Genomic DNA, 20,251 nt, shown 5'->3' on the forward strand with positions numbered 1-20,251 from the left:
TCTTATTATGAGATCCTCCTTACAATATTCAAGTGGGGTTGGAACCTCTGAACCATATTTGCTGTGACACAACAATCACCTGCTTACTAACTAACACCACACGCTACCCAACGAGTACCTCAAACAGCTAATAAAACAACACAAACAAACAGAATGTACTCAAACAATGGAAAAAACAATAATACTGCAGTATTATGGAAGGATAGATCACTACTCATCATATAGTGGAGACGTTGAGTTCCAGATGGGCACAATAAAAAGACTGCCAACAAGTAAGCTTTCAACCAAAAGGCCTCCTCCTGAATTAGACAATATACATATACACACACTCACTCACACAAATGCACTTTTTTTTTCTTTTTTTTGGAAGAAGGCTGAAAACTTACTTGTTTGACAGTTTTCTGTTCTACATATTTTCGACTTAACATCTATGCTGCATGGTGTGTAGCTAACTGTATGTTTTAATACATAATACTACATGCAAAACATGAACTTGTGTGGATGAAATGGTTGGTATCTTTTATATAGGAAGGTAGTTTCCAGGTAATAGGTTGAAGATGTTTGTCTATGAGAGCAGAGATTCTCTCAGTGGGGGCACAGTAACCAGCCATAATGGAGCATCCTGGGTGGTTAGGATCATGGACTTTAGGAAGCATGTAGAAGGTAGGAGTGCGAGGAGTGGTAGGGGTGAGCAGAGAGGTGGACTCCAGGGAGAGGTTCTGGGATGGGCCTAAGGATTTGAGTAGTGACTGGAGATCCTGCTGGATTTGTGGGATGGGGTCACTGTAGCAAGGTTTGTAGGTGCAGGTATCTGACAGCTGGTGGAGTCCTTCTGCCAGGTAATACTTGTGGTTTAAAACAACAGTGGTGGAATCTTTGTCTGCAGGTATAAGGTTGGGATCAATTTTTATATAGTGCAATGCGGTTCTTTCTGTGGATTTTAAGGGGTTTGGGGAAAGATGGTGAGGCAAGGTTCAAGGTTATGAAATTCTGGAAAGTTAACAGGAAGTGATTTGGGGGCAATGGGGGTGGATCACAGTTTGATGGAGGAGTGAACTGGGTTAGGCAGGGTTCAGTATTGGTCTTTGGTCAAGTCTGATTGGTAGGGTTGGGGGTGAAAAAGTGTTCAACTGTAGGGGTCAGGAGAAGGAGAGAAGGTCTTTAACAGGTGAGTATCAACTTTCCTTTTCATAATAAGAATATGTGAAACATTGTTTGGTTTTGAGCATTCAGAATGAATTTGTATGTAAATACAGAAATATGTGTTGGTTTTGACATTTTTGTTATAACCAGTTGCCTTAATGAAGAGAAAAGCATAGGGCAACCATGTCTCAGAGGAATCTGTGGAGTGTAAGAGACAGATCTTTGTGTGCAACTCACAAAAACCTACTGTTCATGCATACTGTGAACTGGGCCTTAAGTTTACCATTTTAATCTGTTACAGTACCAAATTCTAAATGATAATGCCTGCTGACTGGATTTTTTTACTGAAATGCGAGGCATGGAAGGTGATGATGACTTTGCAGTGACATTGATATGTAGTGACATGATGACTTCCCATATTTTGGGAAATGTGAATCATCACAATGTGAGAGTATGGAGTACTGAATTGCAGCATCTCCTTGTGGAGTTGGATAGATATTTGCCAAAAATGAATGTCTTCTGTGCCATAATGCCTTTTTCTACATTGAGGGGATGGTGTCAGGTTCCTTGTGACTGGAGATGTGGTTGTTTCACAACTGACTGCTGGCTCCTCAACTTTCATCTTTCAAAAGCACAGGACTCCACTGCACTGAAGCATAATGGTCCATGCCTTTCTCAACAGAGAACCATCACATTACTGGAAAGGGGGCACTGGTCTGTGTGATGTTCCTGTGTTGCTACACCCCCTACCCTCCCCACCCCATAGGTTGCCAGATCTCACAACATATCATTTCTTCCTGTGGGCATGTGCTAAGGACAAAGTTTATGTGTCCCTAATTCCAACAATGCTGCAGGAATGCATCACTACTGCAGTGACTGACATTAATAGAAACATTGCGTCAGGTGATCAAAGATGCACACATTCAACATTTGTAGAATGTACCAGAAGCTTGGAAAGTGTATCTATCTTTTCATGTATCACTCATATACTTGTAAATAAACAATGGTTTGAAACCTGATGAGTCACTTATGTCATCCCTGTATTTATCAATAATTGCACTATTGCTCAAACAATGGAAACTCAGGTTGGAATATCAACACTATTAGGAAAAGTATAGATTGCTACTCACCATAAAGCTGTCCCAATGAGTTGCAGACAGGCATAATAAAAAGACTGTTAAATATTATAGCTTTTGGCCAAAGCAGTCTTCAACAAAGAAAAAAAGACTGTTAAATATTATAGCTTTTGGCCAAAGCAGTCTTCAACAAAGAAAACACACACACAAACACACACAAGTTGTAGAACGAGTGCCTAATGAAGTATGTTTCAATTTTCTTTGAGGCTGGCTAAGATTAACAATTGCTCACCTTGTGTTACATCCACATCTATATCTACATGATTACTCTGAAATTCACAGTGGTTCTTCAAACCACTTTCAAGCTATTTGTCAACTGTTCCACTCTCAAACAGGGCACAGAAAAATGAACTCTTCATCTTTCTGTGCCTACTCTGATTTCTCTTATTTTATTATGATGACCATTGCTCCCTATATAGGTAGGCACCAACAAAATATTTTCACACTCTGGGAAAAAAGTTGATGACTGAAATTTCTTGATGTCCTGTCACAATGAAAAACACATTTTTCTAACGATTGCCACCCTAATTCACATATCATATCTGCGGTAGTCTCTCCTCTATTTGTTGATATTACAAAATGAACTGCCCTTCTTTGAACATTTTTAATATTCTCCATCAGTTCTATCTGATGTGGATCCAATGCTACACAGCAATACTCCAGAAGAGGACATACAAGCATAGTGCAAGCAGTCTCTTTAGTAGTCCTACTGTATTTTCTCAATGTTCTTCAAATAAAGCATAGTCTTTGGTTTGCTTTACCTGTGACAATATCTATGTGATCCTTCCAGCTTAGGCTATTCATAATTGTAGTCCCTAAGTATTTATCTGAATATACAGCCTTTTGATTAGTGTTCGTTTTTGTGTAACTGGAGTTTAGTGGGTCCTTTTGGTACTCAAATGGACAACTTCACACTTTTCATTATTGAGAGTCAATTCCATTTATCACACCATATAGATATCTTGTCTAAATCATTTTGCAATTTATTTTGATCATCTCATGAATTTTATAAGATGCTAAATGACAGCATCATCTGCAAATGATCTGAGACAGCAACTCAGATTGTCTCCCAAGCTGTTTATATAGATCAGGAACAGCACAGGGCCTATAACACTTCCTTGGGGAACACCAAATATTGCTTCTGTTTTATTCAATAATTTTCTGTCAGTTACTATGAACTATGACCTTTCTGACAGGAAATCAAGGATCCAGTCGCACAAGTGAGACAAGTCCATAGGCATGTATTTTTGTGTAGAAGTCACTGGTGAGGTACGTTGTCAAAAGCCTTCTGGAATTCTAAAAATATGGAATCAGTTTGACATCCTCTGTCGACAACAGTCATTACTTCAAGAGAATAACAAGCTAGCTTTGTTGTGCAGGAATGATATTTTTTAAATTCATGTTGTCTGTTTGTCAATAAATCATTTTCTTTGAGATAACTCATATTGTTCAAACACAGCATATGTTCTAAAATCTTGCTGCAAATTGATGTTAGCAATATAGGTCTGTAATTCAGAAGATTACTATTGTTTCCTTTCTTGGATATTGTTGTGACTTGTGCAGATACAGATCTTTCAATGAGTGATATATGACTGCTAAATATAGAATATGGCGATATTGTATTCAGCATACTCTGAGAGGAGCCTGATAGGTATACAGTCAGATCCATGGCCTTACCTTTATTAGGGGGTTTAAACTGCTTTGCTACAGTGACAATATCTACTTCAAAGTTACTTATGTTGACAGTTGTTTTTGGTTCAAATTCTGGAGTATTTACTTCATCTTCTTTGGAGAAGAAATTCTGGAAAACTGTTTTTAGTAACTCTGCTTTAGTAGCATTGTCATCAGTAACATACTCACTGTTATCATGCAGTAGAGGTATTGATTGTGTCTTTCCACTGGTGTACTTTACATACAAGCAGTATCGCTTTGGATTTTCCCCCACAGTTTGAGACAGAGTTTTGTTGTGGAAAGTATTAAAAGCATCTCACATTGAAGTTCACACTACATTTCAAATTTCTGTAAAACTTTGTCAGTCTTGAAGGTTTTTTTTTTCTTTTAAATTTGGCATCCTGTTTTTGTTGCTTTTGCAACAGTGTTCTAACCTGTTTTGTGTACCATCTCTTATTACCATCTCTTATCAATTTAGACTTCTCAGTGCCATCGCTTGAGATTAAGACTAGTTGTTTGCTGTGAACCACTCATAGGTCTGCTCAGATATCATCCGAACTGTGTCTTGTGAAGTTGGGTACAGATCCTTGATTAGCATAGTAACATCATTGTTCTAATTATGTTCTTATGACAACATACCACTATAAAGTTCAAAATTTCAGGTTTGTTAGTTGCAAGTGATTCTTTAAAACATTTATTAATGGTTCTGTAATAGTTGCAGTATTTATATTTGCTGACTAGTCAGGTAATTTTCAAGCTTGGCCTTCCAAGGCTACACTGACAGTACCTGACCCAAATAACAAACATCAATGTAGCAGGACATACTTGATAAATGTTTGCAGAATGAGTTCCACAATCCACACATGCCTCTTACCAAGTCAAAATCAAGAGACGTGCAGATCGTGGTATTCATTCTGTAAATATTTATCAAGCATATGTTGCTACTTTGATGTTTATTATTAGGATCAGGAACTGTCAGTACAGACTCAGTAGGCCTGGCTTGAAAATGAATATATATAGTGCAACAGTTGACAGAATTGTTAACAGATGTTTTAAGAAATTTAATGAAGTTTCCAGTTCCCTGTCAACAAAACATTGAAACTGGAACAAGTAATTCTAGTAGTTAACAAAGCTTATTTGCAATATAAATGTTTTAGAACAGATAATGCTGTGTTTATAAATTGATACTTATATACTTTTTAGACTTATTTCTTACTGCTTGATATATACTGTCATCTAAACTTTGCAGTCTGAAAATGGTAACTTCTTCTCAAAATTAGCATACAAAATCCATTTTTTCGTTTATTTTTGACATTTATTCACAAAATAATTTCTGAACATATTATTTCTAAGTAATACAACTTCCACTTTGATTGAAGATGCAACAAAAAGGGATACAGAAAGTGTGTGACCATTCTGTATCATTGGAGCAGTACTGCAAGAATGCTGAGTACATCACTTAATAGAAGGTCATCAGCTGGTGAATTAATGACTTTAATATTACACATTTCAAGACAACCCATCTTCAGATAACTGTGAAATAGATTATCATAGTCATAAGTAAAAGCAAATGTGCTGCCATGGTGCATCACAAGAATACTGACAGTCATCAAATTTTAATCATTCAATACACAGCTTTTGAGATCTATCTATGTGATCCGAAAAACAATCTTCTCTGACTAAAAACAATAATCTCCTCAAAACATGACTGGTATGGTATAAAACATTATTTAACATGACCTCATGTTAATGTATTACTTATTTAACCCAGACACTCTTTGATGGTTTGGTTTTTCATAATCATTCTGCATAGTACTGACAGCAAATGGTAAAAGACCAAGTCTAGCATCAAATATTTGTTTCCAAATGTGTCCAAAAACATGCATAGCACTTCTGTGAACCCAATCAACAACAAAAATCCAAAAGACAATATATAATATCATTTTGCATAAAGTATTGGCAACATAGATACCGTAATAATGTTCCAAATAATCCTAGACTTCATTTGCCAATATTTTTCTGTTACACAAAACATGACCACAGTTAAAGCACAAGTAATGAAAAATTCTTCAGTATTAATCATCCTACAACATAGTTAAAGTCAAATAATAATAAAGGCAACAGCATTAGGTAATCAGTGTACAATAGCAACCATACCACTCTATAGATTATTAGATTATAATTCATTCACAAACTATAACCTGACAGGACAAGAAAATGCTTATTACCAAAACATAAGTGAAGCCTTTTGCATTATCTGTAGGACACTTTAAAAAAAAATCACCATTGTTGTTTCTCTGAAGCATGTTCTTACCTGGTTGCCCTTTGGTTTTTTTTTAATAAGATATCTTGTGCTGATTTTTCCATTATGAAGTTAAATTCAAAAATAATTTTAGTGTTACATTTTCCACACTGTCTCTTTACTAATCTAACAATCACTCCAAGTTTGTTTAGTTGTTTAAAAAGCAAATGCATAACTTTACATTCACATGTTTTATTATTCTTTTCCCTTACTTTTACTGTGAAGTTCTGATCAGATAGTCTTTCAACAAAGTGATATACCTCAAATATGTCATGTCAGCTTACTGAATTAATATTATGTTCTTTTCAATTAACATTAAACTGTCTGCAAAAATACATTCAGGTGCTCCTCCCACCAATCAAGCTTTGAAGTTTCACAGTATTCTGACAAGCTTTCCCGAACAATTTTTGTGTTACCAAATTTATGTTCTTTGGAAGATTTTTGGAGCTAATGTTCAAAGTTCAGTTTTCAACCTGTTTCCATAACAGGATCACATATGGTATTTTCGTGGAAATTGTCTACTTTACTCAAAAGAACATCTTCCAAAACATTGTCATTTAAAGGTAGCAAATTTGCTAAATCATCTTTAACACTAATGGTGGATTCTGTAATGATGGTTGTTGGTGCTATAATTACACTTTCATTCATCTTTTGTGAATTTCACTGACTGTTTCTTTTTTTTTTTTTTTTTTTTTTTTTTTTTTTTTTTTTTTTTTTTTTTCTTCTACATCCAAATTTGCAAGATGTTGGGTTTTTTGTTTGAGATGTTTATTTTGTTTGAGAAGTTGTGAATTTCATTCAGCCAATAAGTCTAGAGCTTTTAACAATTTACTCACCAACTCAATAATTTCAGTTTGAATTGACTTGCATATTCTTACAAAAATATTTTCAGTATTTGACAGTCCCCTTAATTTTGAGCCTGAAATTGTTATCTTTAACACGTTTTTATTAGGTCTCTTTCCTGTCTGTTTATTCAGTAAAAATTTTGCAGTTGATTTTAAACTAACTTTCCAATGAGCCAGATACTTGAAACTTTCAACATAGCACAGAACTGGATGACAATGCAATATTAACCCACTTTCATGGCTGGTGTGTGGCTGAGGGTACTTTGTGTACCTGTACCACTTGTGAGTGTTTCGTGGTAAGAATGGTTCCCGATAACTTCCAATGTGGTGTTGATTCTGTCTAATTTCTACCTCTGAAGTCTTTTTTGTAAGATAATCAAAACAACTTCTCCTGGCCCCATATGGATTTCTAACACCATACAGATGGTCCTGTAAACTTTTGTTTACAAAATTTGTAATAGGTTTGAAAATATTGGTACAATTTAAAATGAAAAATGTGGGGCACATGCAGTACATAACTGATGCATAAACAATTCACTTCGCCGGCCGGGGTGGCTGAGCAGTTCTAGGCGCTACAGTCTGGAACCGTGCAACCGCTACAGTCGCAGGTTCGAATCCTGCCTCGGGCATGGATGTGTGATGTCCTTAGGTTAGTAAGGTTTAAGTAGTTCTAAGTTCTAGGGGACTGATGACCTCAGAAGTTAAGTCTCATAGTGCTCTGAGCCATTTGAACCATTTTTGAACAATTCAGTTCCCCACGTTTTTCATTTTAAATTCTAAAAGTATTTTCATAGCTATTAAAAATTCACAAGCACAAATTTTAAAGACTACCTGTATAGGGTTAGGAGTCTGTCTGTGCTAGGAGAATTTATTTTGCTTTAGTTAACAATATTTCTATTTTCCTTCATTTCCTGCAACATACATATCATTTCAGTACATGTTTATATTTATTTCTATCCTGGACATAGAGACACCAAGGTCTAAATTGATCCTTGCTCTGTTGACTTAAAGAATAATAGTAATAAAAATTAGCAAACTTTGCAAAGTATTAACTTTGCATGCATTTGCACCATAAATCTGTATCACTATGAGCAAGTACAGGTATAATAATCAAAGTTTATTATTCCTACTTAACTTTGTGCTCACTAAAATTGTTGTTTAGCTCTTTGTCAAGATGGTAGCTTTTTGTTCCTGTGAGACATAGTTGGAATGTTACTGGGAAATATTTATGTTGTCTAATATTAGGATGCAGGTCATTTAATATCATCTTTTTAATGAACATCAAAACTGTTGTAACACCAGGTAGCATACATTGTTACTTCGTGATGTTTCAGTCCTGGATATCAGTTAATCAATAACAACATCCTTCCTGATATATTGATTCAGACTAAACATTCAGGCTCTATAGAGCAACCATAACTGGCTCCAAACTTGTTGACATTTACAAATATATATGGCATATAAATACAAAGATTAAATGTAAAGTTGATATAATTTATTTTTCATAACAAAAGAGATAAGGTCATATTTCATAAACAAGAGCATTTTTCTATCAATTTTATCTTTTTGAATAATTATAGAAAATAATAAATAAGACTATAATAATGGAACTGACTATGTTTGATTTTAAATTATAGTGTATCAACTGCTTTGATACTTCACAAAAAAGAGATGTGTTCAGCAGTTCTATTACATGCTGACTGACCCAGGTTCGATTCCCAGTACTACCAGGGATTTTTCTAGATGAAAGGGCTGGTATGGGGTGCACTCAGTCTCATAACGTCAACAGCAAAGCTATTTGACCAGATCATGAAACCTGACAATAGCCAGGAAAACAGTGTGCTGCCCCCATGCCCCTCCATACTGCATCCAATGATGCTATTGGCAGAAGATGACATGACAGTTCGTTGGTGCCAATGAGTCCACCATATTCTGTGGACAGAGTTAATTACTGTTTCCCTGCAGCTAGTCATTAATATTCAGAAACATCAGATGGAGTTAGAAAGTATGTGAAATTGAGAGCTACAGATCATCTGATAGATCATAGTAAACAGTTGAGAAATGTGATAAGATTGCCAGAATCAGTTAAAATTTTTGTTGTGAACTCTGGAACACTTCTACATGTTAAGGGTGTTAGTGAAATTGAATTTATAAGTTATTTAAATGGTAAGAAAACACTAATTTTTATTCCAGGTATTAAGTATGTTTCAAGCCTCAGCTACAGCCTGCTGTTAGTATGTAAACTATTATCAAAAGATTTACTAATAGTTTTTGAGAACAGTAAAGATATTATTCAGAAGGACAATGTGATTCTTGTTGTTGCACAGAGAAATGTGTCAAAAATAACAACACACAAAATTTTATACATAAGGAAATTGTGTGTCATTTGGCTTCGCCAACCAGTATTGATTGAACTGTGGCATGAATGGTTGGCTCTCCTTAGTCATGATTACATTGATAAGTCATAGGTGGAATTGACTGAATGAACCCCAAATCTAACTAGTCTGTTTACAATTTTCATCATAATGTACTGAAGGGAAACAAACATCACATCCCCTTAAAACACAAAGAGCAAAAACAGTCAGATCTCTAGAACTTACTCACAGGGATCTAACTGGACCAGTTACTCCAAGTGTATACAATCATAAAAGGTGTGTTTTAAACATGCATTGATGACATTTTGTTTGTGTATATTTTCCAGAAACAAAGTCAGAAGTTCCAAAATTTTCCAGAATTTTTAAACAATGTCTACAGATTATTTTAATTTTAAAATAAGTCACCTTCTTTATGACAATGGATGAGAATATATATTGTATGAGCTGAAGAATTAAGTTCACAAGGTGATGTACTCCACAGCAGAATAGGGTGTCTGAAAGTGTTGTATGCTTTTCAGATCAAAACTTTACAAGAGGTTCTTGATGGAAGCAGTGTTGGCCACACTATAACCACTAATACAAGTCCAACTACAGCCTTCAAAGGAAAAAAGTTCCAGTGGCTGTGTGGTATGGAGGAAAACCCAGCTTGGAGAAGATGAAAGTTTTTCGTAGTGTAGCCTTATTTATTGGCTGTTATCCAAATGGATACAGATTTCTCTGTCAATAGTTGAACAAAGTACTGTCAGGAAATGATGCAATTTTTGATGAAACAAAATTCACTTTCAACAGGACAAATAGTGAACAAGATAAGAAGATAAGAAGAAAACAGGACAGAAAACTACAAGACAGACAAAAATAAGAAAGAAGATGGAAAATTCAAGCAACCTGATGAAGACATCTAAAATGGTAAAAACTCTTCGACAAAGGAACAGGGAACAAAGGATGCCTGCATGATTTTTCAATTATACAATACTGGCCTAGGAAGCTGAATCGTTTGTTGATGTTCTGAATCCTATGAAGATATACAAGGGAGATATGATGGTGAAGATGAAGGAAGGAAAACAATGAAGAAAGAAAGTTATTGAAACTTAATGAGAGTTGACAGAATCCAACTGACAGAAACTGGGTCTTCAAAATTAAACACAGTGAAGATGGAGAAATTGAAAGATATATGAGGTGGAATCCAAAATTTTCAGGACTGGTGCTGCCATCTGGTAAGTAGGAGTAGTAGATCTTTGCAGCGCTAGGTGGCGAGAGCTACATATCTGATGAGTCAGTGAGCAGAGTGGCATTCAGCATACCCACAGTGATTTCCGTAATACTCTATGTTTGGTGTGTGGTGATCTTATGATGGTTCCATGAACAGAACAGAGTGTTTATATAAAATTCTGTGCGAATCTCAGGAAAAGTGCTAGAGGCCCTTGCAATGATTCAACAAGTGTTTGGGGGACAGAGCATGATTCGTACGCATGTGTTTGAGTGGCATGCTTCATTCAGGGCAGGCCATACAGATATCAAAGGTGATGCTCACACTGGAAGGCCCATTAGCCACAAAATGCCAGGCACTGTTGGCAAACTTCAACAATTTGTTCATGCGGATTGACGTTGAACCATTCAAGATCTTGCGGACAAAGTGGGTATTGGTTATGGAAAATGTCAACTAATGTTGACTGATGAATTGGGCATGCATCATGTCACTGCAAAATTTGTGCCAAGGATTTTGATTGCCAGTCAGAAGGCCCAGCATATTGAAGTGTGCATGGATCTTCATCAGACCACATCTGTTGATCCAACCTTCTTGTCACTGGCGATGAGGGTTGGATTTATGGTTATGCCCCATAGACAAAGCAACAATCATCTCAGTGGAAGAGCCTGGGCTCTCCAAGACCCAAAAACGCAAGACAGGTGAAGAGCAAAGAGAAGAGCATGATTATCATTTTCTTTGAAACCGAGGGAATTGTGCACAAAGAATTCCTCCCACCCAAACAAACAGAGAATTCCAAGTACTACTGTGACGTTCTGCGATGGCTCTGTGAAAACATGCAGCAATGATGGCCTGAACTTTGGCATCAAGGGAACTGGCTGGTGCATCACGGTAACACAGCCTGTCACACGTCCTTGCTCACCAGGATTTTTTGGCATCATACTCACCAGATTTGGCGCCTTGCGACTTCATGCTATTCCCAAAAATGAAACTCAAGTTGAAAGGCTGTCAGTTCGACACTCTAGAGAGGATTCAGGAAGCATCATTGGCGGTGATAAACACCCTCAGAGAACAGGACTTCCAGAAAATGTTTGACCAGTGGCAGAAGCACTGGGACCGCTTTGTACATGTGGATGGGAACTACTTCGAGGAAGATGGTGACCATTAGTTCAAAGGTAAGGTTTCCAACATATGGCAGCACCAGTCTCAAAAATTTTGAATAGCACCTCATAAGTGAGAATTGTAGTAAAAGGCTTTGCCCAGAGGAATGCTTTCGATTGTGATGAAACACGTGCACCTGTTGCACATTTACAATGCTTGAGAACATGGGTATCATTCATAATTCACAAGTAACTATACATGTGACAAATGGATGACAAAAGTGCTTTTCTGAATGTGGAGCTAGATGAAGATGTCTACATGAAGATTCCTGAAGGTGTTACTGATCAAAAGAATCAAAACTTCAAATTAAAGAAGGCATGGCTGACCATGTGTGGAGTACACAAAAAGTGTTCTTTTTAACTTAGGCTACTCTACAACCAGTCCAGATACAGACAGCTATAGGACACCCCTAAGTATTAGCTTAAGACAAGAAGAAATGATTAAAAGTCTACTGAACAACTGTTGAAGTGATTTACAACAAAGTCCTTGAGTGAGATGCAGTTTAAAAAATTAGTGGAGCTCATATAATACAAGGTATATAAAGCTGGCTAAAACCAAAAATAGATATCAGTGAGATTTTTTTAGGAAAATCTAGGCATGTACCGAAAGAGTAAATAAGTGTGAAATGGAGGTGGCGCATTTGTCACAATAGAAAAGAAACTCAAATGCACCAAGATAGAATTTAAAGTTGCATGGAAGATTGTTTGCATAACACTCACTATCCCAGGTTGGCATGAACTCATAAATAGACCCTTCTATTTTCTGTCAGATTCACACCTGGGTGTAAACAAAATTCTTAGTTTGCTAGTATGAGGTTTCTAAGTCATATCACAATTATTGGAGAAGGCTTTAATCAACCAACAATTGATTAGGATAATTACAGTTTTGGATGAGGTGTGCTGGTAAGACACACTGCAAAATATTACTAAATGCCTTCTATTTACAACAGATTGTTCAGAAACCCACTCATGATGGAAATTAATTAAACCTAGCAGCAGCAAAAAGACCACATCACTTTGAGGGTGTGCTTAACAAAACTGGTATCCAAGACTATGAGGCAATTGTAGCAACAATTATTGATGTGTTACAAAGGGCAGGTGAAACAAGTACAGAAACATACATGTTCAACATGCTAGATGAAAAGTCAGTTGTGTCACATCTCAAAGAAGAACTCAAAACATTGACATCAGTCCAGAAGCATGTAGAAGAATTGTGGCTCAAGGTTGAAAGTATAGTCATCCATGCATACTGAATACATATGAACCTAATAGAAGAGTTAATGATGAGCGAAACTCTGCATGGTATACAGCTACTATAAATAAATCTCTAAACAAACAGCAATGTCAGCATAATAGCTGTAAAACAAAGCATTAGGCTATAGACAGAGGTATGCTGAATGAAACTGTCAATAGATCAATGTGCTAAGTCTTCTATGACTGCCATAGCAGAATCTTATTGAAAGGTCTCTCACTAAACCTCCAAAAATTCTGGTCATGTATAATTAGTCATTGCCACCATGATTAGTTTCGGAGACTCAAGAATATCAAAGACAATGACCTCGTCAATGCCAACCAGTATGGATTTCGAAAACATCAATCATGTGAAATCCAACTTGCACTTTTCTCACATGATATACTGAAAGCTTTGTATCAATGCAATCAGGTAGATGCAGTGTTTCTTGATTTCTGAAAAGCTTTTGACTCCATACCACACCTATGATTATTGTAAAAGGTATGATGATATGGGGTATCAAGTGAAATTTGTGAATGGAGTGAGGACTGTTTTGGTAGGGAGGACACAGCATGTTATCTTGGATGGAGAGTCATTGTCAGATGTAAAAGTAACTTCGGGTGTGCCCCAGGGAAGTGTTGTTCATGTTGTGTATTAATGATCTTGCAGGCAATATTAATAGTATAGTCAGGATTTTTCCAGATGATGCAGTTATCTATAATGAAGTACTATCAGAGAAGCTGCATAAATATTCAGTCATATCTTGATAAGATTTCAACATGCTGCAGAGATTGTCAGCTTTCTCTAAATGTTCATGGATGTAAAATTTTGCACTTCACAAAATGAAAAAAAATGTAGTATCCAATGAGTATATTATCAATGAGTCACTGCTAGAATCAGCCAACTCATAGAAATACCTGGGTGTAACACCTTATAAAGATATGAAATGGAATGATCACATAGTTTCAGTTATGGGTAAAGCAAACGGTAGGCTTTGGTTTATTGGTAGAACACTGGGGAAGTGCAATCTGTCTACAAATTACTCGTGCAACCCATCCTAGAATACTGCTCAAGTGCATGGTACAAGGACCAGATAGGACTAACAGAGGATATTGTACATATATAGAGAAGGGCAATTCGAATTGTCACAGGTTTGTTTAATCCATGGGAGAGTGTCACAAAAATACTGAAGGAACTGAACTGGCAGACTCTTGGAAACAAATGCAGACTATCCCAAGAAAGTCTGTTAACAAAGTTTCAAGAACCAGCCTTAAATGATTACTTTAGGGATATACTACAGCTTCTATGTATCACTCACATATAGATCATGAACATAAGATAAGAACATTTACTGCATGCACAGAGATGTTTAAGCAATCATTCTTTCTCTGCTCCATACGTGAATGCAGCAGGAAGAAACTCTAATACCTTGTGCAGTGAGATGTACCCTCTGCCAAGCAGCTCATGGTGGTTTGCAGAGTATAGATGTAGATACAGATGTAGAAGAATGGTGCAAGATTTGTAATTGAGAGCAGCAAAGAAAAAATTCTGAACTCTGTTTTCCCATGCCCCTTTATTGCTGAAGATACAGAAGATTCATTGAGAAACAGCTAAAATCATTTAAATATGACAAGAAAAATGCTGACAGAATGTAAATAATTTATGAGTAGAGGAGATGACTCAATGAATAGTGGAAGCATCGTATTGTTAACAGGCACATCAAAATGAATTAAAAATTTGCTAACTTTTGGATAAATTCTTTAAAGAGCTAGAGTGTGCATATGTGCACACACACACACACCTGTGCAGCTACATTGTGCTGGCCAAACACTCAATGCTGGAACTGCAGTTCGCAGGTAGATTGGGGTGAAAGATTATGTTGGATAGGTGGGCAGAGGGAGAAAGACAGGTCAGAGGGAGGAAACAGGTGTAATCTGTAGACCATGTATTGGCAGTAACGAGAATTCCCTTGCCCTGTATTTGAAGGTCTCACAAAGGTGGTCAGAGACAGGTACTATCCCCCGAATCTTGTACTCTGACAGACTGCACAAGCCATATCCCCACATACCCATAATTCTCCCACCATTCTCAAGAAACAGCTGCAGAGTAGAACTACCGTCATCACCTAATATCATCCTGGACTGAAAAAGCTGAGCCATACTTTTTGCTAGGACTTCAACTACCTGTCATCATGCCTGGAAATTACAGGCATCCTATCCATTATCCTTCCTGCCCCCTCCTAAAGTGTTATTTCACCACCTGCTCATACTATGTAACTTCCTGGTCCATCTGTAAAGCATTCCTCCTCCCAATCCCTTGCTACAGTGGGAGACCCAGATGCAAGATATGCCTTATTTACTCACCCAGCATATCCTATTTAGTTCTGTCTCAGGCTTATCCTATCCCATCAGAGGTAGGGCCACCTGTGAAAGCAACCATGTTATAAATCAGTTCTGCTGAAATTCCTCTCCAGCATACTACGTGGAATGACCACCAACCAGGTGTCAACCAGTATGAATGACCATCATCAAACAGTAACCAAAACCAGAACAGACCACCCAGTGGTGGAACACCTCAATCTCCATTGAGCCACTGTACTCACATGCTCTACCCAATAGTCTTCCTTACCCAGTCTTGTCACTCCACCCTGTCCACTGCTCCATGTCAGTGTCATTCTGTACATGAACTCACTGTCTCTGGTACCCATATCCCTCATTCCCTTCCTGTGCACCTGCTTCCTTTTCCTGCTGCATTCCTATCATGTACACCAGCTGCCTCCCACTGAGCCATCAGCTGCCTTTCCGTAACACCTCCTCCCACTTTCTGCCTCTGTCTCTTTCTACCCACCACACCTGACACAATCCTTCACCCTAGTCTACTTGTCAAATGTCTGTCTCAGAGGGTGTTTGTGTAGCTATATGTATTCTAATTCTTTAAAGAATTCAGATGAAAGCTAACAAAAGTTTTCTTTCTTTCTTTTGTGCCTGTCGATGTCTCAGTCCTTTTGTTTATACAGTGAGTTGTCTCCTTTGCTAATAAATTATTTAAAGTCACTTGAATTTAAACAAAGCTCCAGGACAGAACAGGATATATGTCAGATTCCATACAGAATTAGCTGCTGCGCTACCATCCATTTTAACCATTGTATGCCATAGTGCCCTGAACAAAAAATTGTGCCTAGCAATTGGAAGGCAGAACAGATCACTCCTGTCTACAAAAAATAATAGCAGGAGTCTTCTTAAAAACTACTGTTGAATCTAATTTACACCTATCTGTTGTGGAATGGCAGAATATTCTCAGAGGGCAAACATAATTATTAATCTTGACACACAGTCAACATGTGTTTAGAAAACATCATTATTGTGGAACACAACTAGCTTTTTATTTGCATGAAGTAATGAATGCTTTTGACAAGGGATTTCAGATCAATTCCATATTTCTGGATTTCCAGAAGGCTGTTGACACTGTACTACACAAGCGACTCGTAGTGAAATTACGTGCTTACGGTATATCATATCATTTATATGACTGGATTTGTAATTTCCTGTCAGAGAGGTTATAGTCTGTAGTAATTGGTGGAAAGTCATGAGTAAAAGAGAAGTGATTTCTGGTGTTCCCTGAGCTAGTGTTATAGACCCTTTGCTGTTCCTTATCCATATAAATGATTTGGAAGACAATCTGAGCAGCCGTCTTAGGTTGTTTGCAGATGGCACTGTCATTTATCGACTAATAAAGTCATCAGAAGATTAAAACAAACTGCAAAGTGATTTAGAAAACATATCTGAATGGTGCAAAAATTGGTAGTTGACCCTAAATAACGAAAAGTGTAAGGTCATCCACATGAGTGCTAAAAGGAATTTGTTAAACTTAAGTTACACGATAAATCAGTTTAATCTAAAGGCTCTAATTTCAACTAAATACCTAGGAATTACAATAATGAACAACTTAAATTGGGAGGAACACACAGAAATGTTGTGGGTAAGGCTAACCAAAGACTGTGTTTTATTGGCAGGACACTTAGAAAATGCACTAAGGAGACTGCCTACACTATGCTTGTCCATCCTCTTTTAGAATAGTGCCTTGCAGTGTGGGATCCTTACCAGATATGACACACAGAGTACATCAAAAAAGTTGAAAGAAGTGCAGCACGTTTTTATTATTGCAAAATGTGGGAGTGAGTGTCACTGAAATGATATAGGATTTGGGCTGGACATCATTAAAAGAAAGGCATTTTTCATTGCAACAGAATCTTCTCATGAAATTCCAATCAGAAACTTTCTCCTCCAAATACAAAAATATCTTGTTGACACTGACCAACATAGGGAGAAATGATCACCACAATAAAATAAGGGAAATCAGAACTCGTACGAAAAGTCATAGGTGTTCATTCTTTCCACACGCTACACGAGACTGGAATAATAGAGAATTGTGAAGGTGGTTCGATGAACCCTCTGCTAGGCACTTAAATGTGATTTGCAGAGTACCCACGTAGATGTAGATGTAGAAAATGACCTCCCCTGTATTAACCCAAATGGAATCCAAAAACACTGATCATGTGAAACCTAACCTGTGCTTTTCTCACAAACCATGGATCAAAACAGTATTTCTTGAGTTCTGAGAAATATTTGACTAGTTGCCCCACCACCATTTATCAACAAAAGTGTGGTTATATGGGTTATTAAACAAAACTTCTGATTGGACTGAGAATTTATTTGTAAGGAGGACACATAACATTATCTTTGATGCAAAGTCATCATCAGAAGTAGAAGTAACTGCAGGAGTGACACAGAGAAATGAGTTGTGAACCTTGTTCTTTATGCCAGATATCAGTGAACTGTCAGACAGTATTAATGGTAACTTCAAACTTTGTGTAGATGGTGCAGTTTATCTGTAATGAAATGCAATTTTAAAAAGTTGCATGAAGATTTAGTCACACCTTCATAAGATTTAAAAGTGATGTAAAGATATGCAATATATTTTAAATATTAAGAGATGTGAAATTGTGCACTTCACAAAATGAAGTAACATAGTATTAGCATTAATGTCCGTATGTTTGTTTAAATTATGAGAGTGCACCACAGTATTGTTGAAAACTTTAATTCAGACTCTCTTGGAGAATGATGCCTATTATTCCACAAAAATATATTTACACAGTATCAAGAACTGGTACTAATTAAGAAATCTGGATACATCCATTCAGTCCTGTATGTATCATTTCCATAGGGATTACGAAGATAACACTGGACAAATTACATGACTGTAACAGGAAGAACTAAACTAAGTAAGTACATTCTGCCATGCACTTCCCTGCGGAAGACAGAGTATCTACATATACATGGTTATTCAAAATGATCTAGGCACTTTCAACTGATTGTAAAAATGTTTATATTAAGGTAATGTACTGTATTATTATATGTATAGAAACATAAACTCAAGAAGGTTTTTTGTGTTGTGTACACAAATGTTCTATGTCTGGACTATTATTAGTCATATGGCATATGTCCAGACTTCAGTTCCATTCTGTCCACACTCACGCCAAAAGTATCTGCATTAACATCAGACACAGTTGCTCTGATACATCTGCCCATATAAAAATAGTCTGTTCCCTTAAGTGTAGGTACCCCACTCATAAATGGATTCTCTGGTAGCTGGAGCCTTGTTAAATGTGGTCCTGAATTTCCAATGCAGTGCAGTCTGGACTCACTTCTGCAAAACTCTATCATACAAAATGCCTTGCTCTTTTGTCTGAAAGCTATCTGGCTGGAGAAAAATAAACTTTGTGGGCTATATCCATACATAAAATCATATAATACCTCACCTCAATACAAACATGTTTTACAATCTTTTTGAAGTATCTAGATCATTTTGAATAATCCTGTATGTAATATGTAGATACAGATATATTTTTGAATGTAATACCTGTTGTTGTCTGGAGAGGGAAATGGATTCCATCTGCATTTGTTTGCTTACTAGTGGGAACTGTGTTTGGTGTCATTATGAGGAAATAAGCATTGAACTTTGTGACCAATGATTTGCAAATGTCACCATTTCTGCCAGATCTATTTTCTGTCACCTTAATTTCATTTGAGTTGCTAGTTTCTTGTTTAAGTAAGACCAGTAAACTGCAGGTATCATCTGTGATATTACAAAAGCCTTTGACTCTCTAAACTATGTGTTGCTTATCTACAAATTAGATAAGTATGGTGTTAAGAGCAGTACCTTAAAATAGTTCACATCAGAAAGAAATTGTAACTATCACTTTAAATGCAGTGATTTTTTATTCCAAATGAAGTAAAGTATCACAAGGTGCACCTTAAGGCTGCATTTTAAGGCCAGTTCTGTCCATATTCTATGTAAATGACTTAATCATAAATATAAACTCTCCATCAGTTCTAGGAATTTACATACAATATGTTGCATTTACAATGTGATCCTGATTAGTATGCAGATTCACATACCTACTGTTATCTCCACATTGTTGACAACTTGTTGCTGTTACTGACCCAATACTGTTGTCATCCTGCTGTAATTGTCAACCTGAAGGTGTCCGAGAAATGATACAATGTATCACATTGTAAATAAGATGCAAGAGAGATTCGAGGAGTCAACCCATGGGTGAATGCCAGGATGAAGCAATGTAAAAGTCCATCCCTCACACCAACGAAACCAAATTCACAAGAAATTCATGGCTGACTCTGAAAAAAATAATTATTTGTAAAAAAAACTCTTGTATTAAAATCTGTGTTATTTTCAAGTATATGGTGCACCTCAGTGTAGTGTATGTTCCAAACCAATGTTGCTAAGATGCTAACTGGAGAGTATTTACCAAGTCACTGCACTATGAATACTTAAAACCTAATGTCTTAAGAAAGCTATTTTGATATGAAGTGTATTTTTATAGAAAATGCTATGTACAGAATGTTTTAAAAGCAAGCACTCTGTGTGTTAGGAAAAAACATGTTATTGCAGTTAGGACTATGAGTTTACATAACCTCATACTTGCAATTTCAGATCACTTCACTTGTAAGCTTAGATTTCTCTGCCAATGTAATGAAGGAATAATTAAATAACAGAAGCAATAACACAGGCAGGAATGATTCTAGAATGAGTAATTCTTCCTACATCATGAGTGATGAAACATCTCATAAGCTTTCTGCCTTCCATAGTGAGTGGGAATTACATTC

Source organism: Schistocerca americana, chromosome 1 (genome assembly GCF_021461395.2).
Source record: "Schistocerca americana isolate TAMUIC-IGC-003095 chromosome 1, iqSchAmer2.1, whole genome shotgun sequence".
Taxonomy (NCBI): domain Eukaryota; kingdom Metazoa; phylum Arthropoda; class Insecta; order Orthoptera; family Acrididae; genus Schistocerca; species Schistocerca americana.